General features: G+C 40.7%; 1 protein-coding gene across 20 annotated transcripts in view; it reads right to left on the minus strand.

The window, feature by feature from the left end:
* PPP2R2B (protein phosphatase 2 regulatory subunit Bbeta) overlaps positions 1 to 26,773 on the minus strand; it is a 705,283-nt gene that overhangs the window by 519,663 nt on the left and 158,847 nt on the right. For 11 of the 20 annotated variants that reach the window (XM_055557503.1, XM_055557439.1, XM_055557462.1 and 8 more), the window contains one exon: positions 2,577 to 2,765. The exons of 7 other annotated variants lie outside the window; for them this stretch is intronic. The gene's annotated coding sequence lies outside the window, so the exon portion shown is untranslated. Of the gene's footprint in view, positions 1 to 2,576; positions 2,766 to 22,210; positions 22,327 to 26,773 lie in introns of all 20 variants that reach the window. 2 more of the 20 variants (XM_055557420.1, XM_055557480.1) reach the window with 1 other exon arrangement.

A 26,773-nucleotide genomic window follows, 5' to 3' on the forward strand; every position in this document is an offset into this window, starting at 1 on the left:
TTTGGCCACCTGATACAAAGAGCTGACTCATTGGAAAAGACCCTGATGCTGGGAAAGATGAAGGCAGGAGGAGAAGGGGAAAGCCAAGAACAAGATGGTTGGATGGCATCACCGACTCAATGGACAATAGTTTGAATAAGCTCTGGGAGATGGTGAGGACAGGGAAGTCTGGTTTGCTGCAGTCCGTGGGGTCTCAGAGAGTCGGACATGACTGAGAGACTGAACATCAACTATTCACTGCAGGAGTTTAATCAACAAGCAAATTGTTAATTGGCTAAACTGACTTTCAAACCATCTGATGGGAGGAAGGACAAGAGGATGAGAGATAGTGGCTATATTGAGCATTAAGAAAGAAGAATCCAGAAGAACTCAAGATGACTGGATGTATGAGTGAGGAAGGGATGGGGGGACAAAATCTGGGGCTGTGGGTGAGACAATGGAGCTGCTCATTTTTATTTTTATTCTACATCCTAAGAATTTATTTGCTGAACAAAAGAAAAAATTTTTATACTTTCCAAGAAGTAATAACACAGCAATGTGCCTGACTGGAAATCTCACTCCAGTTTACTAATCAAAGGAAATGGAGGTGCCTAAGAACTTTAAAAAGATGGATGTAAATGTTCGTGTGTTAGATATTGAGAAAATGATAAGACAGCTATTCTTCCCCTAATGCATCCTAGCATGTCATTTGGGAATAGGATTAAAAAGTACCATATATCAAAGCATTCATTTTCTCAGTTTTCCCTATACACAATGATTATTTTGTAATGATTTTCTATTATTTATCATAAGGCCTTAATAGATGGTTATTGTAGTCCTTTATATTCTTTAAAAAAGCTTTTGGAGGTAAACTTGACATTTATTCAACTGGACATATGTAGAGTATACAATTTGATAAGTTTTGACATGTATTGAAATATACTACCATTTTCAACCTAGATAGCATATTAAAAAGCACAGACATTACTTTGCCAACAAAGGTCCGTCTAGTCAAAGCTGTGGTTTTTCCAGTGGTCATGTATGGATGTGAGAGTTGGACTATAAAGAAAGCTGAGCACGGAAGAATTGATGCTTTTGAACTGTGGTGTTGGAAAAGACTCTTGAGAGTCCCTTGGACTGCAAGGAATTCCAACCAGTCCATCCTAAAGGAGATCAGTCCTGGGTGTTCATTGGAAGGACTGATGCTGAAGCTGAAACTCCAATACTTTGGCCACCTTATGCGAAGAGTTGACTCATTGGAAAAGACCCTGATGCTGGGAGGGATTGGGGGCAGGAGGAGAAGGGGAAGACTGAGGATGAGATGGCTGGATGGCATCACTGACTTGATGAACATGAGTTTGAGTGACCTCCGGGAGTTGGTGATGGACAGGGAGGCCTGGCGTGCTGCGATTCATGTAGTCGCAAAGAGTTGGACGTGACTGAGCAACTGAACTGAACTGAACCACTTTCAAACATCACTCAAATCAATATAATATATACAGCCAACACCCTCAGAATATTTCTCCTGCTCCTTTATAATCATTCTTTCCAGCTCTTGCTCACCACCCCCCCACCTTCCTCAACCTCCCATCTCAGGCACCTCTGATCAGTTCACTGTTACTATTCATTCATGTGTATCCTCTATAATTTTATATAAATGAAAGTCTATTATATGTACTTTTCTTCTTTTGATTTCCTTCACTCAGGAAATTAAGATTAATCCACATCTTTGTGTTAAGAGTTCATACCTTTGTATTGTTGACTACAATTGCATAATATGGATAGAGAACAGTTTGCTGACACATTACCTGAATTTGAGCTGTTTCCAATTTTTTGTTATTACAAGTAAAGCTGTTAGAAACATTCATGTATAGGTATTTGCATATGCTTTTATTTCTCTTGGGTAAATACCTAGGAATGGAATAGTTGAGTATTACGGGTATGTGTAACTGTTTTTAATAATAACAAATGCCAATCTAAATTGATTTTTTTTTCTGAAGTGATCATTATCACCAACAGATCTGAGAATTTCAGTTAACCCACATCCACACCAGCCCACTGTATAGGCAGATATTTTAGCCATTCTACTGGAAATCTAGTAGCTTATTGTGTATTAAATGTTCACTTTCCTAAATAAGTATCTTTTCTGGTGCTTATTTGCTATGTATATGTCTTATTTTTCTTGCCTTGCTCAATTGGCTAAAACCTCCTATAAAAATTTTAACAGAAGCAGTGAAATTAGGTATGCTTGTCTTATTTCTAAACTGAAAGGGGAAGCCTTTAAGTTTTTCACCATTAACTATAATATTAATTGTAGATTTTTCACAGATTGATTTACCTGTTTACCAGGTTTGCTAAGAGTTTTTATCACGGGTATTAGATTTTGTGAAATATTTTTTCTTCATCTATTGTGATATTCTTTTCCTTTTAATGTTTTATTATGTGGTGAATTACACAGATTTTTCATGTTAAAGTAAGCTTGCATTTGGTCATGGTGCACTATATCTCTGTATATTGTTGGATTTTAATCACTAAAATTTTGTTTATAGTTTTTGCAATCATACACATGAGAGAAATTGGTATCAAAGACTGCTAACCTCACAGAATAAGTTGGGAATTACCCCTCTTCAATTTTCTGGAAGAGTTTGTGTGTAATTGGTACTATTTCTTCCTTAAGTGTGTGGAGGAGCCTGGTGGGCTGCCATCTATGGGGTCGCACAGAGTTGGACACGACTGAAGCAACTTAGCAGCAGCAGCAGCAGCATTCACCAGCTAGGTCATCTGGCCTGGAAGAAAGGAAGGAAAAAAGGAAGGTAGAAATCTATTAAGCTATGTTTATGTTCCATAACTCTTTGCCCTCAAGTATCTTCAGAATTTTTTTTGCCTTTTATGTTTCCATCCAGTGAAAACATTCATTTGCCTTAAGAAGTTCCTAGCTTCCCACCATGGTATCCCATCATCCCTGTGGCCTCAAGTGTGTTTATCCATACCACTCCCTCAGATCATGTTTCCTGCAAAAGGTAGTGTTAACCAGAGAAACCAATATCATCAATAACTAATAGCACTATAAGAGATTCTTTGAAAAGTTCTTACAAGATTCCTCAGAGTAGAAATATAAGTCACCATAGAAGACCATTTCTAGACACAATGAATATTTTTTTTGTCATATCAGATAGATGATCAGAATCTTTGTTCATGTGAAATTAACTTTGAAATTTTATACATAAACAAAACAATTTTATGATATAGTTCTGGCTTCTAATAAGGTTATTGTTTCCATATCAAACCCAAGCTCCTGCAGCATACTCTATGTCCTCAGATGGTTATTCTGTCTTCCATATTGTCCCTTTACTTTGTACTTTTGGGCAAATGATGTGTCAGAAACTCCTGGCTGCCTAATGTATTATCCATCCTTTCTTTATATCCTACTAACAGATTCTTGATTTTGTTCATTACTATCCACTGTCTTGTTTAAACAAATAAAAATGCTTGGAATCATAGACTCTTTTGCAGCTAGGAATGGTCATGTGACTCACATCTGCTCCTCCTAGGAGTATCTGGAATCATCTTTTGTCTTGTGATACAGATGCCACTTTTCCTCCATATCCCATTGTTCCCCCTTTGTGCTTTCTGAAATAATATGTGGTGACAGGAGCTATCACAGTCTCCTGGTATTCCAAAGAAAAAGAACCACAGAGACCTTGACCCTGATATATTTAAGCCACTGAACCAACACAGCAATGGCCTACCAGGGCAGAAAAAATGTCCAACTTAATATGTTGAAGCCACTCTTTATTCAGTTACAGCTGAATCCAGTCCCCAGTACACAAATGGAGAAAGAGGATGTTATCTTTGCATAATTATACAATCATTTTTAATTCTTCCACAAGAAAAAACAGCCATTTTTAGATTTTAAGAGGCACATCATTTCAGAACAATACATTTTACCCATCTTCTGGCTCACTGCATTCAACCTTTAGCCAAAATGTCAAGTATCAAAGTACAGATAGTATTACATTATAATTCTTTATTTACATCTGTTTAAATTATTTAAGGGCAGGACCTATGTCTTATTTATCCTTTCACCTTTAGAACCTAAAACATCTCTTGGCACTTATTAAAAGGTCAGGAAATAAGTGTTTAATTTATTTAGACTAGCAGGAGAAGAAGCTCTTTAAACCTAGGGTGGAAGTTGTTGCCACAGGATAAAAACCAGTGCTCAGATACATGATAAGACAGGCAAGCAGAAAGGAGTCAGGATATAGGGCCAGCTCTCTGTCACTAAACCAGTGTCTCAGTCTTTTCATACAGACAACATTGTGCATCTCTACAAGGATGAAAATGCCTTCAGCATCCGGGGGCGGTGGGGGGGCTTGGCAGGGAAACGTGCAAAAAATGAAGCCCTGATAGATGCTTTAGCAAATACTCCTGTATGTTCAGCATTTTCTGCCTGTAATTACTTTTCACCAAAGACAGCAATCATATTAAAAAAAAAAAATTGCTCTCCTAGTTGCTTCACTTAAAATGGATGGTGACTTTATAAAGCACAAGTGGCAAAAAGCCAAACAACAACCTGCTTATTGAATCTTATTTTCTCCTGTGCAGATTACTCACTCATTAGTTTGCCTGGAACTGAGAAGTGTGGTTTTCTCTGGCCCATGGGGTCTGAAACCAACAGGAACCAGCACCAGCTCAAAATCAGTTTCTTCTCAGGCCTGCCCATGAAGGTTAGATAAGTTATTAATGCATGAAACACCCAACTCCTGAGTCATTCACAACTGAAGTTTCCTAAGTGTGAGGAGGTTGTACTTCTGCCTAAAGCCTTGCAAGATCATTTTTGGAATGGGTATTGTTGTGATAGATGCAACTCAGTGGGAATGGGCAATTTTGACATTGTAAATTACCTTGTAATTTTATATACTGGAGGCCATTCTTTCAAATCCACAGGCCTATAATCCCAAGAAAGGTCATTCTTAGTGTGGAGTCTGGAGTATTTTGAAAAAAAAAATAGGAAAGGCAGGGTTGAAAAGCCCATTTGTCCAGCAAGTTGGGGGAATAAATTTATAACAAGGATTTTTTAAATGAAGGTTGAATTTGCAACCATTCATTTGAACAGGCATGCCTAGACCACCTGATAAATAATACATTTGCATTGTGCTTATGAAATATGCAAATGGAGTCCAATTTGCAAATAAATGCCTTGAAGAATTCTTTTAAAACTTCAGAGGTTACCTAATCCTAGTAGTTGCCCTATTCGTATTTGTGAGGTTTTTGTTTTATTTTGTGACAGCTGCCATAAATTCAATTAAACTGTATGGCAAATGAAGTTTTGGTGGTAGCTGTTTTTTTTTCCTCCTGAAGGAAGAAAATGATCAAGAGGTTGGCAAGATGGGAAGCAATGAGCACATTTGCAAACAGGGAAATCAAACAATGCCGCATCAAAATAGGAAGGAAGGAAATCCAGCCAGCTAAGCAGGTACAGCCAGATTTGGTACCCTCGTCCTTCACTCCCTTTATCCACAGGCTTTTTTTGCTTGGGGGGAGAAAAAAAAGTATAAGCAATTAGGATCTGCAAAGTTAGAAGCTAAAATAATTCACTGACAGCAAACAGAAACAGAAAGCAAATCTCAGAATGTGCAGGCATGAAAAATACTGCAAGGGATGCTCATTCAAAATGTGTTTCAGGCCATTTGGAGAGGCGTGACTGAGAACACTGCCTAAGTCAAGTTCATTAATGCCTCCTCCACGAGGTTTTACTTTCTATCATATAAAAAAAATTATCTAAATGTTTAATTTTCTGAGTTTCCACAGGACTCAAATTCTTAATTCTCTTATTCTAAGACTTGTAGCTCAGTCAGTAAATAATCTGCCTGCAATGCAGGAGACCCAGGTTTGATTCCTGAGTCAGGAAGATCCCCTGGAGAAGGAAATGGCAACCCACTCCAGTATTCTTGCCTGGAGAATCCCATGGACAGAGAAGCCTGACAGGCTGCAGTCCATGGGGTCACAAGAGCCGGACACGACTTAGTGACTAAACCACCACCACCACCATGAAATATTTTAAAAAATATAATAAAATGTGTTCCAGGATCACGGAGGAGCCCCTGACAGCCACTGATAGTAGGTAACCACGTCAACACGGGCTCCTTGCAAACTGAAGCTACAAACCGTCACTGATATATGTAACAGCCGTAAACCTAGCGTAATAGAACATGCATGCGGAAATACATGAATAAGGTACTGAAAACCTCTTACAAATTAGATGCTCTCTCTAACTATTATATGTTGAGGTTTTGTTCTATGCTGGGTACCAAGAGAAGCAGGACTCAAAGGGTCCTCACAACAGCCCCATAAATGAAATTATTACAAGCAAAGACATGAAAGCACAGAGAGGTGAAGGTTTGCCAAGAGCATGTGGCTAAGAAAGACAAACCTGGATTCAGAAGTCAGGCCTCCCTGCTCATCACACCTCCATCAGGTGTCTCTGTTGTAAAAGGCAGATGGAATTTCTGTGACCTAAATTCTTGCCTTACAGGTATGAGGGAAGCTTGCTGGTTAAAAGGAACCTCAAAGAGGAACCTCAAGGTACTTTTGGTAAATGGAGCATCCATTAGTAATGGTCAATTAGTAAATTCAGACTTTTCTTAAAACTCTACATGCATGCTAAGTACAAAAGGTGATAGTCAAGAAGGGCATAAAAGAGGAAATGCTGTGGTTTGCTTTTGGATGATCTAAATTTTCTCCCTTCCATGCTTCTTTTAGGTCACACAGTTCTCTCACATGGGAAGAACTCATTGGCTGGAGCCCAGGATGTGAGATGGAGGGTCTCCTGAAATAATCAGGTGCTTAGAGTCCCCAGATGACTAGACACACGTGGCTTACCTGCTGAACTAACCCACTGGACTATACTCAGGACCATCAGCATTAGGGAGAGGAGCTATTGAGGGAAATGCAGCTCTGAGGGGCATGAGCTAGTCAACCTCTTGCAGTTGTGTGTGAAAAAATGATGTCTGATTCATAAACAGTAGGAAGGACACAGAATGGCGGGAGAGATGAAGTGAGCTGGATGTTACTGGAATTGGGCCACTTTCCCAAGCTTTATGGCTAGTGGGTTACTGTTTCTCATTACATCATTTATTTATCCAATAAACTGTTCAACAAATATTTATTGAAGGTCATCTATGTCCAGGGTTGTGGGGATATGGAAAATAAGGTTGCTGTTCTCATGAAACTTTGGGAAGAGATGGGAAGACAGACAATAAAAAAAAAAAAATCAGTCAATCCTAAAGGGACTCAACCCTGAATACTCATTGGAAGGACTGATGCTGAAGCTGCAGCTTCAGTACTTTGGCCACCTGATGCAAATAGCCAACTCATTGGAAAAGACCTTGATGCTGGGAAAGATTGAAAGCAAAAGGAGAAGAAGGCAGCAGAGGATGAGATGTGTGGATGTCATCACCAATTCAATGGACAAGAATTTGGGCAAACTCCAGGAGATAGTGAAGGACAGGGAGGCCTGGCATGCTGCAGTCCATGGGGTCACAAAGAGTCAAATGTGACTTAGCAACTGAACAACAACAAGTTCTATGAAGCACAAAGAAGCTGGTTAAAGGGCATACAAATCTACACGGGGCATTAGTTTACATAAGAAGGTCAGATAAGTCCCTTGAACAAAGTGACATTTGAACAGACCAAAATGAGTAAGTGAACCAGATAGCAAGGAGAAGTCACTCCAGGGAGAGAGAACAGCCTTTGCAAAATCCCTAGAGTTAGTAAGTGCTTTGTGTTCTGGGAACACTATGGAAACTAGTGTGGCTGCCGAAGGGGAAGGAGGGGAGCAGAAGGTAACAGGGACAAAGAGGGTGTGGCAGCAGGCAGACCATTAGGGCTGAACACTTAGGACACTACAAGAACTTTACCTTAGACCCTAAACAAAAAAATTACTGGAGCACCTGGCTGTGGTACAGAAAGAAACAAGAGTAAAAACAAATTTAAAAAAAGAAGAATTCTGTTAGGAGGCTAATGGAATAACCAAGCAAGAAATAGACTAGAATGGTAGCAGTGGAGGTATTGAGGAGTGTCAAATGTTGGATATGCAAGAAAGACAGATGTGAAGGGTGATGCCAAGATGAACTTGGCCCAAATGACTGGGAAAATGGAGTCATCGTGAGCTGAGATGGGGGGAGCAGGCTAGGAGGTGCTGTGTCTATGTTATCCTCAGATGCCCATTACATATTAAGTAGGCATTACATACCATCACCTTCCTTCACTATGTCTCCTTACTCTGTGCCAAAGCTACCTTATTTAATGTGATGTGTGAACTGGACTGGACTTCCTAGGTGATGCTAGTGGTAAACAACCCACCTGCCAATACAGGACACATAAGTGAGGTAGGTTCGATCCCTGGGTGGGGAAGATCCCCTGGAGAAGGGAATGGCTACCCACTCCAGGCTTCCCTGGTAGCTCAGGCAGTAAAGAATCTGCCAACAATGCAGGAGACCTGGGTTCAGTTGCTGGGTAGGGAAGATTCCCTGGAGAAGGGAATGGCAACCCACTCCAGTATTCTTGCCTGGAGAATCCCATGGAAAGAGGAGCCTAATGGGGTACAGTCCATGGGGTCACAAAGAGTCGGATACAACTGAAGCAACTTAACACGCACACACACATGAAGTGGACTGACATCCATCATCTTCCGTGGAGTGCAGTCCCCTGAAAGCAGTGACCAGGTCTAACTCTCTCCACTGTACACCTAGCACAGTTCCTGGCTTGTAGTCGGCACTCAGTTACTAGTGAATGAGTGAATGAAAAAAATGCAAAGGAGTGATTACTCCTAATGACTCCTGTGGAAGGAACTGGGCCAACTGAAATCTGCTTCCATAGCCTGCCTGGACCAGGTCAGAGAGCAGAGCCACATCAGTGGAATGACCCACACAGAGGCCACTGGAGTTGGCATCTTCTCTTTCCCTTTAATTCAGGTCATACCTCCAATTTAATTCAAGGATATTAAATGCTGATGTTATTTTAGAATTACAAAATTTGCCTGCCTCCTGAGAAATCTATATGCAGGTCAAGAAGCAACAGTTAGAACCTGACATGGAAAAATGGACTGGTTTCAAATTGGGAAAGGAGTACATCAGAGCTGTATACTGTCACCCTGCTTATTTGACTTATATGCAGAGTACATCATGCAAAATGCCAGGCTGGATGAAACATAAGCTGGAATCAAGATTGCTGGGAGAAATATCAATAACCTCAGATATGCAGATGACACCACACTTATGGCAGAAAGAGAAGAGGAACTAAAAAGCCTCTTGATGAAAGTGAAAGAGGAGAGTGAAAAAGTTGGCTTAAAACTCAACATTCAGAAAACTAAGATCATGGCATCTGGTCCCATTACTTCATGGCAAATAGATGGGGAAACAGTGAGAGACTTTATATTTTGGGGCTTCGAAATCACTGCAGATGGTGACTGCAGCCATGAAATTAAAAGACACTTGCTCCTTGGAAGAAAAGCCATGACCAACCCAGACAGCATATTAAAAAGAAGAGACATTACCTTGCCAACAAAGGTCTGTCTAGTCAAAGCTTGGTTTTTCCAGTAGTCAAGTATGGATGTGAGAGTTGAACTATAAAAAAAGCTGAGCTCCAAAGAATTGATGCTTTTGAACTGTGGTGTAGGAGAAGACTCTTGAGAGTCCCTTGGACTGCAAGGAGATCCAACCAGTCAATCCTAAAAGAAATCAGCCCTGAATATTCATTGGAAGGACTGATGCTGAAGCTGAAACTCCAATACTTTGTCCACCTGATATGAAGAACTGACTCATTTGAAAAGACCCTGATGCTGGGAAAGATTGAAGGTGGGAGGAGAAGGGGACAACAGAGGATAAGATGGTTGGATTGCATCCCTGACTCTATGGACGTGAGTTTGAGCAAGCTTCAGGAGTTGGTGATGGACGGGGAAGCCTGGTGTGCTGCAGTCTATGGGGTCGCAAAGAGTCAGACATGACTGAGAGACTGAACTGACAAAGAAAATGTATTTATTGCTTATATGTGGAATCTAAGAATACAAATGAACTTAGAAATAGATTCATAGACATACAAAAGCAAACATATAGTGACCAAAGAGAAAAGAGGGGCAAGAGATAAATTATGAGTTAAGGATTAACAGATACCAACTAGTATATAGGAAACAGATAAAGAACAAGGTCCTACTGTATAGTACAGGGGACTATTCAGTTGCTAAGTCATGTTGGCCTCTTTGCAACCCCCATGGAGTGTATATAGTCCACCAGGCTCCTCTGTCCATGGAATTTCCATGCAAGAATTCTCCAGGCAAGAATGCTAGAGTGGGTTGCCATTTCTTTCTCCAGAGTATCTCCCCAACCCAGGGATTGAACCTGCCTCTCCTGTATTGGACTTCCCTGGTGGCTCAGACAGTAAAGTGTCTGTCTACAATGTGGGAGACCCAGGTTCAAGCCCTGGGTCGGGAAGATCCCCTGGAGAAGGAAATGGCAACCCACTCCAGCACTATTGCCTGGAAAATCCCATGGACAGAGGAGCCTGGTAGGCTACAGTCTATGGGGTTGCTAAGAGTCGGACACGACTGAGCGACTTCACTTTCACTTTCTGCTGTATTGGCAGGGGGATGCTTTACCATTGAGGCACCAGGGAAGCCCATATATTTATACACACACATACATATACATATACGGGGCTTCCTTTGTAGCTCAGTCAGTAAAGAATCTGCCTGCAATGCAGGAGACCTGTGTTTGATCCCTGGGTTGGGAAGATCCCCTGGAGAAGGAAATGGCAACCCACTCCAGTATTCTTGACTGGAGAATCCCATGGATAGAGGAGCCTGGAAGGTTACAGTCCATGGAGTCACAAGAGTTGGACATGACTTAGTGACTAAACCACCACCACCACATATACATACATATAACTGAATCACATTGCTATATGCCTAAAACAGCTAACTTTCAATAAAAAATGGCTATCATGAGAAAAACTACAAAGAATAAATGCTTGAGGGGATGTGGAGAAAAGGGAACCCTACTGCACTGCTGGTAGGAATGTAATTTGTTTTAGCCACTATAGAGAACAGTATGGAGATTCCTTAACAAACTAGAAATAAAACTACCATATGACCCAGCAAAGAGTAGGACATGATTTAGCAACTGAACAACACCACCATCACCAGCAATCCCACCACTGGGCATATACCCTGAGAAAACCACAATTCAAAAAGACACATGTACCCCAATGTTCACTGCAGCACTGTTTACAATAGCCAGGACATGGAAGCAGCCTAGATGTCCATCAGCAGAAGAACAGATAAAGACGTTCTGGTACGTATATACAATGGAATGTTGTTGTTGTTGTTGTTTAGTTGCTAAATTGTATATGACTCTTTGCAACCCCATGGACTGTAGCCCGTCAGGCTCCTCTGTCCATGAGATTTCCCCGGCAAGAATACTAGAGTGGGTTGTCATTTCCTCCTTCAGACAATCTTCCTGAACCAGGGATTGAACCCACATCTCCTGCATTGGAAGGCAGATTCTTTACCACTGAGTCAACAGGGATGCCCACAATAGAATATTCCTTAGCCATAAAAAGGAACAAATTTGAAACAGTTGTAGTGAAATGGATGAACCTAGAGCCTATTATACAAAGTGAAATAAGTCAGAAAGAGAAAAACAAATACTGTGTATTAATACATATATATGGAATCTAGAAAAATAGTACTGATGAACCTATTTATAGAAAAGAAATGGAGATGCAGATGTAGAGAACAGACTGGTTGTCACAGTTGGGGAAGGAAGGGTAGGACAAATTGAGAAAGTAGCACTGACGTATATACACTATCTTGTGTAAAATAGATAACCAGCGGGAAGCTGATATATAACACAGGGGGCCCAGCCTGGTGCTGTGTGACAACCTCAATGGGTAGAATGGGGTGGGAATGGGAGGCTCAAGAAGGAAAACATATATACATATATAAAATTATGACTTGCGTTGATATATGGCAGAGACCACCACAACATTGTAAAACAATTATCCTCCAAGAATAAAAATTGCTTAAAAAGACATTTTATATATATATATATATATGTATTCACAAAATAAATATTGTTGATCTATTTTCTTGATTATAAATGGCAATATGGCTGTCTAATTTTAAGTTTTCCATCCATGGTAATTGGAAATTTTATTCTAGGATTCCTCTGTGGTCTTACTCAACCCACCAGAACATCCTACTCATACAATCTGTACCTCCAACATCACTCTGAAATTCTTATCCTCATATTACCTTTATCTTCAGATAGAATGCCATAGCCTACACTTTAGTATCAGAAAGACCCTACAATCCACTCCTCAAGGCATAAGCAGATCTTTGTGCTTAAAATTCCACTACTAAGAGGCATTTCTTTGCACTGACATTTCCTTTCAGGGATCTTCAATAAGAAACATCAAGAAATGAAGTCATTATTTTTTATTGATATTTTATCAGCGTAGAATGATCTCTTTGTGATTCACTGCACCCCACAGGGGATGGGTCACATAAGAGCATTTAAGATAGAAATTTGGAGAGACCTTACCATATTTGCAATTGGCAGCTCAGCCAATATAAGATTCAGGTATTAGGCACCAAAGAGTGTGAGTGCTGGTGTTTTAAAAAGCCTCCATTCTACTAGACAGACGCAAAAGCACAGGATCAAAGCCATACTTATGGTGGATACATTGGTCAACCATTGTCCAAGCTTTATCTTGAACAATGAAAAAAATGGTTCCTCAGTCAAACAGATTAGAGATATTCTGCTTATCATTTCCCAGTCTTGGATATTTACAGTGGACATTAGCAAGGCAGATGTTGGGAGAAGTGTTAAATTTTATAAATCTTTTTAACCTTCTTTAACATAGCATTTTTGCAAGCATACGTTAATTTGTTGTTCAATGTCTTGAGAAATAGCATATTCTGTTTATAAGAGAAAGAGCTCATTTGCTTTACCTGGAAGTTGATTGTAAGAAAAAAGGGAGGCTGTCTAATATACTGAAAAGCACAGTCTTTTACTGGGTTCAGAGACTCTGATTTAAATCCTTCACTAACCTATTTATTGACTTCGTGCCCTCAGTTGAGTTACTTAACCTCTCTGTGCCTTTGTAAATTGAAAATCTAATCTGTTTTTGCTTCTAAGCATTTTCTTTTTTTCTTTTTAATTTATCTTAAAATTTTTTGTTAGAGACTAGTTGATTTACAGTGTTAGTTTCAGGTGTATGACATAGTGATGCAGTTGTACATGTACATATATTCATTTTTTTTCAGGATTCCTTTCCTATATTGGTTATTACAGAATATCTAGGCATTTTATTTCTAATGCATGTAAAATATCTTGATGCAAAATAAAGAGTACCTAGGCTTTTATAATGGAGAAGGCAATGGCACCCCACTCCAGCACTCTTGCCTGGAAAATCCCATGGACAGAGAAGCCTGCTGGGCTGCAGTCCATGGGGTTGCGAAGAGTCGGACATGACTGAGCAACTTCCCTTTCACTTTTCACTTTCCTGTATTGGAGAAGGAAATGGCAACCCATTCCAGTGTTCTTGCCTGGAGAATCCCAGGGACGGTAGAGCCTGGTGGGCTGCCGTCTATGGGGTCACAGGGTCAGACACGACTGAAGCGACTTAGCAGCAGCAGCAGCAGCAGGCTTTTATAATCTTATTTTTGTCCTCTACAGAACTCTACTTCCATCTCTGGTTAGCACCTCTGGGTTACAGCAGCCAGGAGCAGTGGGTAAGAGCAAGGGTTCTCTATTAAAACTCAGTTCAGATCCTGACTCTGCTATTGACTAGCTGTGTGTTCTTGTGCAAGTTACTTGACCTCTCTGGGCCTCAGCTTATTTGTGAAACAGAGCTGTTGGAAGGATCAAAATAATACAGTTTAGTTTATACTCTACATAGAGTGTCCAGCCAAGGGCCCAGCTCAGAGTAAAGTGTACAGTAAAAAGCTGTTACAAGGGTTCTGGTTGTTATTTCCTGTCTCTGCACTTTTCATCTCTGGCTTAGCTATGATTTCTCTCCTTAACCCCACTGCTAAGAGCGCGCCTTCCTGGTAGTTGACACTCCTGACAATGGGGTCTTCCAAATAGTACCTCCACCCCCCTTCCCAAAATCTAGCTTCCTCCCTGGGGCAACTGGTGCTTATAATTTACTTCCAGATCCCTGGCCCAGCTGCAGGGAAGGAGAACAGACAATGATTTCTCTTCCCACAGCCTCCCACGCATTAGCTTTCCCTGCATGTCTGACGTTTGACTTCTAACTCCCCTCGGGCTGCGACTACTCAGACAAAGTGAAGTGGACAGATGGAACAATTATTTGGAAAGCTCAGCCAATGGAAAACAAAACAAAAAGACAAGCGAAGAAAACCCTACACTGAGCCTTGCGGTTGAGGGAAAAGAGTTTATTGGTTTAAATTATTCTTATTGCCTGCTGGCAGCGATTGCATTTTCCAGATAATTGCTCAGTGCTCCCATTAGTTTTCCCATGCAGAGAAATGATACCTTCTTAGATATTGGCACTACAGGTAGCCTTCCCCAGCAGGAAGAGATGTGTTTGGGCAAAGAGCCTCTATACAGCAAATTTTAGTTAGCTGACTCCAGTCAGTTCACTGGTTTCCATGATAACCAAGAGGTGTTGCAGGAGTGGGGGGAAAAGAGTCTCTGGATGTGATAAGAAATAACACTTCAAAATGAAGCATACTTTTAAAATCATGTATTTGAAAAATTTCTGAAAAAACACTAGTTCATGTTTTACAGATATTGAGCCAAACTACCTGTGTTGAATTCCAGGCTCTGCCATGCATGTGTGACTTAGTATAAATTACTTTGTCTCTGAGTCCCAGTTTCCTGGTCTCCCTGCTGAAAATGACAGCTCACTCATAGAGTGATGAGGATCAGAGAGTCATGTACAAAGAGATTATCATACCAAGGGAAGTCAGACAGAGAAAAACAAATATGATATGTGATCACTTATACATGGAGTCTGAAAAAATGATACAAATGAATTTATACACAAACAGAAATAAACTCAAAGGCATAGAAAACAAATTTATGGTTACCAAAAGGAAAAGGGTAGGGGTGAGGGTGGATACATTGGGAATTGGGGATTAACATATGCACACTGTGTGCATATGTTAATCCCCAGTTCCCAATGTATTCACCCTCACATTCAGAAAACGAAGATCATGGCATCTGGTCCCACCACTTCATGGGAAATAGATGGGGAAACAGTGGAAACAGTATCAGACTTTATTTTTCTGGGCTCCAAAATCACTGCAGATAGTGACTGCAGCCATGAAGTTAAAAGACGCTTACTACTTGGAAGGAAAGTTATGACCAACCTAGATAGCATATTCAAAAGCAGAGACATTACTTTGCCAACAAAGGTTCGTCTAGTCAAGGCTATGGTTTTTCCTGTGGTCATGTATGGATATGAGAGTTGGACTGTGAAGAAGGCTGAGCGCCGAAGAATTGATGCTTTTGAACTGTGGTGTTGGAGAAGACTCTTGAGAGTCCCTTGGACTGCAAGGAGATCCAACCAGTCCATTCTGAAGGAGATCAGCCCTGGGATTTCTTTGGAAGGAATGATGCTAAAGCTGAAACTCCAGTACTTTGGCCACCTCGTGCGAAGAGTTGACTCATTGGAGAAGACGCTGATGCTGGGAGGGATTGGGGGCAGGAGGAGAAGGGGATGACAGAGGATGAGATGGCTGGATGGCATCACTGACTCGATGGACGTGAGTCTGAGTGAACTCCGGGAGTTGGTGATGGACAGGGAGGCCTGGCGTGCTGCGATTCACGGGGTCACAAAGAGTCGGACACGACTGAGCGACTGATCTGATCTGATCTGATATATAAAATAAACAACAAGGACCTACTACCTAGCAAAAGGAACTATACTCAATATTGCATAATGACCTATAAAAGAATCTAGAAAAGAATATATATATATGTGTGTGTATATATGTATATATATATATACACACACACACACACACACACACACACACACACACGTATCAGTTCAGTTCAGTCACTTAGTTGTGTCTGACTCTTTGCGACCTCATGGATTGCAGGACACCAGGCTTCCTTGTCCATCACCAACTCCCAGAGCTTGTTCAAACTCATGTCCATCGAGTTGGTGATGCCATCCAACCATCTCATCATATGTATTTTATGTACATATATATATATATATATATATAACAACTGAATCACTTTGCTTTACACCTGAAATATTTAATGCAACTACACTTTAGTTAAAAAAAAAAAAAAAAAGGGTGATGTATATATAGGACTTAGCCTGGTGCCTGCTACATAGTAAATTCCCAATAAATTATGATTTATTATGTTATCATAAAGGTATATAATAAATGACTGTTATTAATGAATTATTAACAAATTGACCTGTTTCTGGTTATAAAAGCTAAAGAAGGAAAGGCCCCAACTCCAGATGATGGCAGCTCAGGGCCTCTCATTCTGTGGGTTTTGAGCTTTTATTTTTCTGGCTCAATCCACAGATTTCTTTAATTTCAAAATCTGTGGTGCACATTTGTGCTTACTGAGAAGTACACCTCTACATCTTTAAATACAGCTACATACAAGAGACTGTCACAGGGTGGTTGGGACACGTTACACAAAATACAGTAATCTAGTTCCATTCCTGCCCAACAGGATGTGTAGGTAGCTGGGGAGGCCACACACCCCCATCAGACCTTGACAGTGGAAACAGACAGCTGTCTGGGCGGGAGAGCAGGGAGCCCACTCTGCCCTTTCTTTCCTGGATGTCATCCTGCCTGAGTTCAGGGGGATATAATGTACAACTCAAGGTCATGCCAATTGTGCTTCAGATTTTCTGCTCTTCTAGAACAGAAGTCAAAGCAAAGTTGGAAAGCGCATAGTCTAAGATTTTCTCATCTGTGTGATGGGGTCAGCCAAAGAGGTCAAAGACCTTTCCTGAATGATAATAAAAAATATTAATAACTTCCACATATTGAGTGCTTAATATATCAGGCACCATGCTGGATGTTTTACAGGAATTATCTTATTTAATTCCTACACTCATCCTCTCAGAGGAGACTCATTACTAAGCTGTCAGGATTCTCCAGAGAAATTGAACCGAAAGGATGTACAGAGATGTAGATAAGAGGAGATTTATTGTAGGAATTGTTTCATGTGGTTATGGAGGCCGAGAAGTCCCACAATCTGCTGTTTGCAAGGGTGAAACTCAGGAAAGGTGGTGGTGTAATTCAATCAGAAATTTGAGAATCAAGGGGCCCATTGGGTAAGTAACAGTGTGCATCTGAACACCCAAGGACCGGGGGCGTTGATGTCTGAGGGTAGATGAAGTTGGATGTCTCAGTTCAAGCAGATAAAGCAAACTGGCCCCTCCTCTGCCTTTTCATTCTTCCCCAGGAAGAGAAATTTCCAGTACAAGCCATGGCAGCTTTAAAAATTTCCAAGAAATGCTGCACTCCATGTCATAGACCTTACGCTCTCCCTACTTGGAGACAGATAAAAACCCTTACTAATCAAGCTGAAAATCTGGTTTCTCAACAGGGAATGCCTTGGGATCCTGAAAATATTATTGTCACTATGCTTGCTTTGCTTGCTTCTGCTTCCCCCGCTCAGGCTGACTTGATTGATCACACTTATTGGGATTATATACCTAACTCCCCTTTTATTGTAGGTTGTAGAATGGACAGATATAAGACCAATCATATCCACCAATGATTCAATACATATGTCCCCTCCTTGGAGCTTGGAGGGGCCCTCTCATCCTGAGGAAGAAAGAAAACTAATTAACATTTCTCTAGGCTATGAAATCCTTCCTTTATGCATGGACCCAACAAAATTATGCATTAATGTTAGTCAACAAACGTGGGCTTTTGTCCTGCCTCCAAAAAAGAACTTCCTCACATTGCTTAAACTGTTTACTGCCTTGTCCTTTTATGAAAACCATATCAATACTACCAAAACTCTAGGAAAAGGACAAAAGTTAAAATGTAAGGGGTTTACTTATAAAGACTTTAAATATAGTCCTATTTATTGAGATAGATGTCAAGCTAAATCAGAAAATTTGATGTTTATGGCTAATCACACCTTTGTTGATTGGGGACCCCATGGTATCTGGTTATCTAACTGCTCAGATGATATTAACAGTACTATATGTGATTATGTTACTCAAGAAGATTACCAACAGTTCAATGAAACACTTCCATGAAAAGGACTTCTTGGCTGCCTTGACAGTGAAATGACACCTTCTCGCCCTCAAATCGTCCTCAATAAACAAATTGGGCCTAAACCGTGGGTCATCTGAAAACTAGCTGCAAGCACCAAAGAACTTGGAACTTGGACTGGACATTTCACAGGGACCAATTGTAGTCATAATAATTTTTTTTTCATTACAATCAATCATATTTCATACACGCTTGTGTTCCCCTTCCTTTTGTTATAGCTATAGGGAGTTTACAATTCAATAAGACTTTACGTTCTGTAACTTGTATAAATTGCAAATTATATACTTGTCTTAATGCTTCTGTTTCCTTAAGAAAAGAATCCCTTTTGATTCTTCAATCTCGACATAGTCTGTGGTTACCAATAAATCTCCAGTGGCCCTGGGAAGAAGGTCCCATGGCTGGACTTGCTTCCTGGTTACTTACTAAACTGCTCGGGTGATGTAACCGATTCACTGGATGGCTGATTCTTGACATTTTGGGATTAATAGCTATTTGCACCACTGCTGCCGTCACTGGTGTTGCTTTACAAACCTCAATTCAAACACATAATTTTATCCAAAATTGGACTAAAGATGCTCATACTACTTGAGCCACTCAGGCTCAGATAGATGAGGATATTCAAGATGAAATACAGGAACTAAAAACAGCCATCAAATGGGTTGGAGATCAATTAATAGATGTACAAAAACAAGTGATACTAAAATGAGATTGGAATTCTACTCAATTTTGTGTTACTCCTGTTCACTTCAATCATAGTGCCTACAACTGGGAACAAATCAAATTTCATTTACAAAACATACATGATAATGCCTCTCTGAAATTATTACAGAAAGAAATCTTTGAAACCTCTTCTAAAAGTTTGCCCTCTTCCACTAATTTGGAAACTTTAGCTAAACAACTAGCTGATCAATTATCTGGGCTAGACCCAAGCAGATGGTTTCAGAACATTACTCATAACATCAGGTCTGGAACTATGACTTTGGTGATTGTCTTGACAATTATATTTGTTGTTTACCATTGCCTTCATACAAAAATTGTTAAAACTGAATAAACTCAAATGATCAGGACCCTTTTTACAAATATAATAAATAAGGGGGAATTGTCAGGGAACGTTTAACAGGAGGATTCCTGTGTGCTGTTTTTTGTCTCTCGTAAATCCTCTGTTCCTTATCAGTTCCTGGTAACGAGTGGAGTGGCATGCTGCTCCCAGGACTGAGGTCATGAGATAAAACACATGCGTGGATTTCCTTCAGTAAACATTCTCCTTACAACAAAACTGCTTAGTCATAACCCTCTTTCTTGAGATATGGATTGTCTTCTGACCTTATGACCATTGTTAATTCCTTGTTTCCTTGATAACTGTTGCTGTACATCTGGTTTTCTGATCTTTATCATTGTCAAAAGAAATTCCTTGTATAACAGCCTATATATACTCACAGAAAGATCATTAAATCACCCTTGCTCCACCAGAGACTTGGGTTCCCGTGTGTTTCTTTCTTTTTCTTTCTTTCTTTCTTTCTCTCTCTCTCTCTCTCTCTCTCTCTCTCTCTCTCTCTCTCTCCCCCACTCCGACTAATTCTCTGGAGCATGGAAACCCGCCGAACTCACTCTCCTGCCCTGGCTTTCAAGACCTCATCGAGAGAACGCCCTGGGCCTTTGTGAGTGATGCAAGCCCTCTTCTAGGGTTTTATTGGTTCTCTGCATAAACCAGGGAATACTAGCTTCTTTCTCTCTTTCACTTTCTTATCGTCGACTCTGGACCACCAGGTTCCAGTCCATTAAAGGACCACAACAGCCCACCACATTGGGCAGGGTGATCTTCCTCACACAGTCCACTGGTTCAAATGGACTCTCTTTCAGAGCCACCCTCATAGATACTCAGAAATAATGTTTACCAGAAATCCAGGCAACCCCTTAGCCCAGCCAAGTTGACTCATAAAATTGTCATGTAAGCCCACTCTGCAGATGAGGAAGCAGGCACAGAGAGGTTAAGTGACCTGACCAAATTACACAACTACTAGCTGATAGTCTTCTGATTCAAAAACCAGAAACCTTAATGGACTGCTCTGTTATTTTCTGCAAGAGTTCATTTCAATCTGGGGAAAAAGCAGAAGTACCTGTTTTCCTGCAAAATACTTTGGTCTTGATGACATCTCTACATGACAGCTTGTATTGAAACCCAGACTTGAATCCCAGGTCTGTCCTGAATAAGAGTGACGAAGATAATTGATACTGATTCAACAGAAATAATAACAGCCACTATAATTTAGTGGACAAATACTATATGTCAGCTATGAGTCTCTTGAAGTTCTTGAAAATTAACATAACAATCTCTCATAGAAACCACAGCTCTGGTGTCTAACTTCGCATTTACCAGCTGTGGGATTTTCAATAAGGCATTTATTCTCACTTTAAAAATAAAGTTTTCTATGAAAAATAATGTACAGTGAACATTTACAAAGTACTCAGAAGGTGGCAGGCCCTAATATGTATTAGCAGTACTTTTGTTCCATTTCTACAAGATGAAGAAACTAAGTCTTACAGAGAAATGGATGAACAGCCTGAGGCCATAAGCCTGGCAGAATCTGTACTCTGGGTCAGCTTCCCTCCAAAGCCTGACAATGCTTTCTACCTGATCAGTGACTGTCATAACTGGTCACATATCAGAAGCAACTGGGTAACTTGTTTACACTCTAGGGTCTTTGTCCCCATCCCCAGACTGGGCTGTTGCAGGGCCAGATTGGCACTGCTCCAGCCCATGCATCGCCTCATTCCCCAGGTCCCCTTTCCACCCTCCTGTGGGAGGGAACACATCTGTCCTCAGTGACTGCAGAGAACCCTCCTATCTTAGTTAACCTGGACTGCCATAACAAAATACCATAGACTGAGCAGCTTAAGGTACAGGAATGTACACTCCATAATTCTGGAGGCTAGAAGTCCAAGATCAAGAGGCCACCATGGTTGGATTCTGGTGAGAGCCCTTTTCCTGGCTTGTATATGGCCACTTTCTGGTTGTGTCTTCTTGTGATGGGGAGAATGTGAAAGCTCTCTGGTATCTCTTCTTACAAGGGCACTAATCCAATCACAAGGGCCTCACCTTTATGACCTTCTCAAAACCTAACTACCTTTCAAAGGCCCCATCTCCAAATACATCACACTGGGGGTTAGGCTTCAACAGATGAAATTGGATGGGAGGGCAGCGAATCATCATTCAGTCTACAGCACCTTCCTGATTGGTTTAAGATATTGGCCCTTTCTATTCTACTTCATCAGCAATAGTCTTTTAAAAGAATTAAATGATACTGGCTGAGCACTTGTTTGCTGGGCATGGTACCCAAAGGACTATTTATTTATTTATTCATTATTTATACTTGGTCTGCTTTCAAAAAAAAAATATGATGCCTTCTGGAAATTTAAGACTGTCACAGGAAACACTGACAAGGACACATCACTCCACAGGCTATGAAAAACAGGGCCATCTTCCCAGTGATTGTTCACGCTGCTCCAGTTGTTCTAATTGTTCACACAACTGTGGTACCTGCCCCCGAGGTTCTAGCTTTCATTCCTCAGTCTCTCTCTCTTCCCTACCCTCCCAGATTTTGTTGCTGGGGACACAACTGAGTCATCAGTTGGCTTTGGCCTTCAGGTACTTAAGCAGAAGCAAAAAGGCAGCATCTTTGTCTTAAGTGATGAGCTGAAAGATTCACATCTCCATGCTCTTGCAATTAAAAACATAATGATGATGATAGCAACTGATTTTCATTAATGACTTACTATGTGCTAAGCATGATTTCATTTAGTCCTCACGGCAACCCTAAGCAATAGGTACTGGTATCCCCCATTCTGAAGAAATGGAAACTGAGGCTTAGGGAAGCTAAGTATGTTGCTTAAGGTCATCCCAAGCCCATAAATTGGGAAGCCAAACAGATTTCCTACCTCAGCTTCTGCTCAGAGTATTTGGATCTCCTGAAATGTTCTCTTCCATTGAATTCTCTTCTGTTGAACACCTTGTATTTGAAACAGGGTGTCTCATTGGCTAAGTTTTCCCCATCCTGGAGGTGGTGCAAATATACAAGAGGTAAACAGGGTATGTCAGTCAACATGAAAACCCTACCATCCTCAATCTACATTGAAACAGATCCCCAGACCAAGGTCTCAGTGCTGTGCTGTGCTGTGCTAAGTCACCAATTGTGTCCAACTCTTTGCAACCTCAGGGAGTGTAGACTACCAGGCTCCTCTGTCCATGGGATTCTCCAGGCAAGAATACTGCCATTTTCTCCTCCAGGCAAGGTCTCATTACTGATAGGATTAAGGCTGGTTTCAAGAGACAGCCACTGAGAAGGCTGGGCAATCACAAATTCAATTTATTAATAATAAACTCTCTCTGATTTTCCTTGTCACATGCTAGAACTGACTAAACTCAGAACTTAAAAAACACATTGAAATCAGAAAAGCTCAATAAGCAGGAGATCTAAAATAAAGTCCAAAAGATGGAAGTCAATTATATTATATAAACATGGTTTAGCAAGAGATTTTTCTAAACACCACTTCCCTGCTCAGTGTTTACTTACCAGGTAAAAAGCATAAAGTAAGCCTTCAGATTTAGAGGGGAAAAAAAATGAACTGTTTCTCTGGCATTTGTACCCGAACTTAATTTACATAAAAAATTCTCATGTAGTATTAAATGCATATAGTAAGATGAAGGAATTAAGGCTGAAAATATAAACCCATTCCCCAAAGAGGATGTCCCAGCTTGTCACTAGCATATTTCCATTTGCAGGACTTACTGCCAGTGGCCCCAGGACTGTGACTGGTGGCTGGTCTAGTAGCTGCTTCAGATGTGCATTTAGAAGGCATTTCAGCTAGTATGAAGTTGAGGCCTGAAATATTCTATGCATCTTTATCAGTATCAATACAAATCCTGGACATTCACTCTTTAGGATTAGAAATGGGAATGAATAACTAGTAGTTAAATACACAAGTTCTGTGATTAGATAGATGTGGACTTAAATTTGGGCTCTGTAACCTTGACTATAAGTCTTGGTTCCATATATAGAATAAAGGTAATGATGATAGCCTCATCCTAGGTTTTTTGTGGGGCTTCCTTGGTGGCTCAGATGGTAAAGAATCCACCTGCAATGCAGGAGACCTGGGTTCGATCCCTGGGTTGGGAAGATCCCCTGGAGAAGGGAATGGCAACCCACTCCAGTATTCTAGCCTGGAGAATTCCATGGACAGAAAAGCCTGGCAGGCCACAATCCATGGGGTTGCAGAGTCGGACACAACCGAGTGACTTTCACTCACTCACTCAGGTTTGTTTGAGGATTATGTAAGGAAACACACACACACACACACACACACACACACACATCATGTAGCAAAGCAACAATATAGTGAAAAACTGAATAAGAACTAGTACTATTATTTCTACCACCACTATAACCATATTACTACTACCATTATTAGTACTACTATTACCATTACTTTGCCAACAAAAATCCATATAGCTAAAGCTATGGTTTTTCCAGTAGTCATGTATGGATGTGAGATTTGGACCATAAAGAAGGTTGAGCACCAAAGAAATGATGCTTTTGAACTGTGGTGTTGGAGAAGACTCTTGAGAGTCTCTTGGACTGCAAGGAGATCCAACCAATCCATCCTAAAGGAAATCAGTCCTGAGCATTCATTGGAAGGACTAATGCTGAAGCTGAAACTCCAATACTTTTGCCACCTGAAATGAACTGACTCATTTGCAAAGACCCTGATGCTGGGAAAGATAGAAGGTGGGAGAAGAAGGGGATAACAGAGGATGAGATGGTTGGATGGCATCATCAACTTGATGGACATGAATTTGAGCAAGCTCAAAGAGATGATGATGGACAGGGAAGCCTGGTGTGCTACAGCCCATGGGGTCAGAAAGAGTCGGACATGACTTAGCGACTTCTCTTCTCTTCACTTCTCTGAAACAGTCGTCATTGTGTTCTCAAATTCTTTCTTCATTGTAAGACTTATCTCCTCACCTAATAAGCTCTCTGAAGTCAGTGTTTAGTACCATAAGCATGGTAGGCATTCCAAAAATACTAATATATGAAAATGATATTGAATAAACCAAGATTCTGTATTAAAGGTATTTAATTGTTCATGTAGCCCAGAGTCCAGAGTCAGGTCAAGTACAGTTGGATCCAGGGGCTCAAAAGACACCACCAGTCCAGTCTCTCTGGACCTCTCAGATCTGCTTCCATCTGTACTGTTTCCTTGGAGGCTTATCCACAGTGCTGGGAGTGCCATGCTCACACCCTCACAGTAGCAAGCCCAAAGGAATATAGCCTGCCTTTCTCCAGCCACGCCTATGTACATCCCAGGAGATGGGACTCTGCATTGGACCAGCTTCGGTTACATGTATACCTTGGAGCTTCAGATATGTAGTTTGCCCCATCCAAGCACCTAAGCCAATGGAATAGAAGAAAAAGTTTCCCCAAAAGAAATTTTAGAATAAGAGGAATGAGCTTTGGATGGGGAGAAGCCTTTACAAAGATCTCACTTGTCTTTTGTAACTACCTTAGCTCTAAACACAGTAAAAAGCCATAGTAGCTATTCAAAATAAGTTTTAAGATTGATGGATTTTTATGCATTAGGCTTCCAACCTAAATCCTAATCTGCTTTTCCTTCTGCTTGTGGATACTTTGTGGCCAGATTCTAAATATGTGGAAACGTTTCACTCAAAATCAACATCCTTACAATGTTTAGATTAATTCAGAGGTGGCAGGTGTCTCCTTAGAACATTACCCCTTTCTCTCATGCCCTGGGCAGAAGTAATCCTTCTGTCCCCTGAACTTCATTTTGACTTAGCTCACACATCTGCTATGGCACTTGCCATATGTTTTCTCTGTTCTTATGCATATTAGTCAAGAATCTGTTTAAATGCTAGCAATCCTCTCCACAAAAAGCCTCAGAAAGGGAAAAAAAATTTGACTCTTGGCTCACAAACCTGAACAATTTAGGGATAGTTCTTTCATAGAAATCATTTGATTCAAGATTCATATAATGTCACTAGGATGGGATTTTACTTTGTTTCTTGACCTCATTAATATTTACTGCATTCTCAGTCCCACTGCTTGCAATATGGCTGCCACAGCTCCAGTCTTTGTCTCTTGTTTACTTCTAATGGAAAGAGAAAGAAGTTCTTTCTTAAAACTCCCACGATAATGCCATTGCTTCTCATGGGCATTAAATGGGGCTTATGCCTATTACTGAATCAATCACTGCCTGAAGCAAACTGGTTTAGATCTAGGTCATATGTTCCATGCCTTGGCTCGGTGCTAAGTAGAAACCAAGTCTAACAATGGGGGAGGAATCATTTTCAAAGCAATATTCAATTTGGAATCAGAAGGAAACTGTTTACAGGAGCCATGTGACACCTGGATTTTCCTTTAGATTATGTATTTATTCATTCTCTTGGCCATAATGCCCAGTACAGTGAATGACAGAGTGATTAACAATTATTTACTAGAGGCAGGGAGGAAGAAAGATGGGATAAACCACTGATTAGACGTTTCTAACATATTCACACTGTTTTGGACAATACTGTCTTTCTTGGGAACGCATGTTTGACATGGGACTTGAAATGTGGGAATACAGTTATTCATCAGTTTGATTAGCTCCAGCTTGTGCCAACTAAAAGCTTTTCATAAGCATTAGCTGTTTACTCCCTTATTTGAAATATTTCTTGGTAATGAAGTGAAAGTTGCTCAGTCGTGTCCAACTCTTTGGAACCCTATGGACAGTATAGTCCATGGAATTCTCCAGGCCAGAATACTGGAGTGGGTAGCCTTTCCCTTCTCCAGGGGAGCTTCCCAACCCAGGGATCGAACCAAGATCTCTCACATTGCAGGCGGATTCTTTACCAGCTAAGCCACAAGGGAAGCCTATTTCTTGGTAATAACACTAGAGAAAAAAAAATAATTCACGTCTTAATGAGGCTTAATTCTTACCTTTCATTCCCTGAAACTTCGTATTGTGCTCTGGAGTCATTTGACGGAACTACTGCCACTTACAAAACTGGTTGGAAAACTGATTTAGCAGAATCTGCCTTGATGAAGTAGTTTACCTCACTTTTTGAGCAACTCTTCACTTTTGGCCACTGGAGAAGGAAATGGCAACCCACTTCAGTACTCTTGCCTGGAAAATGCCATGGATGGAGGAACCTGGTAGGCTACAGTCCATGGGGTCGCAAAGAGTCGGACACAACTGAACGACTTCACTTTTCACTTTTGGCCCAGTGAGGGTTCAATAATAATGATTTCTTTGCAAAGGGGTCAATTACAGGATGAAAATAGAAACTAAAGCAGTTTCAGTGTTGCTTCCTCAAAGTAGATTCCATTGGTACAAGATGGGGCCATGTCCTTTTTTCACCTTCTGTCAATGACCAGCCAATCTGAGTGTGAACATGGAAATTGGATATTTCCAATTCAGATTCACAAATTCAGAATCATAGATTTT

This window comes from Bubalus kerabau, chromosome 1 (genome assembly GCF_029407905.1).
Source record: "Bubalus kerabau isolate K-KA32 ecotype Philippines breed swamp buffalo chromosome 1, PCC_UOA_SB_1v2, whole genome shotgun sequence".
In the NCBI taxonomy this organism is placed as follows: Eukaryota; Metazoa; Chordata; class Mammalia; order Artiodactyla; family Bovidae; genus Bubalus; species Bubalus kerabau.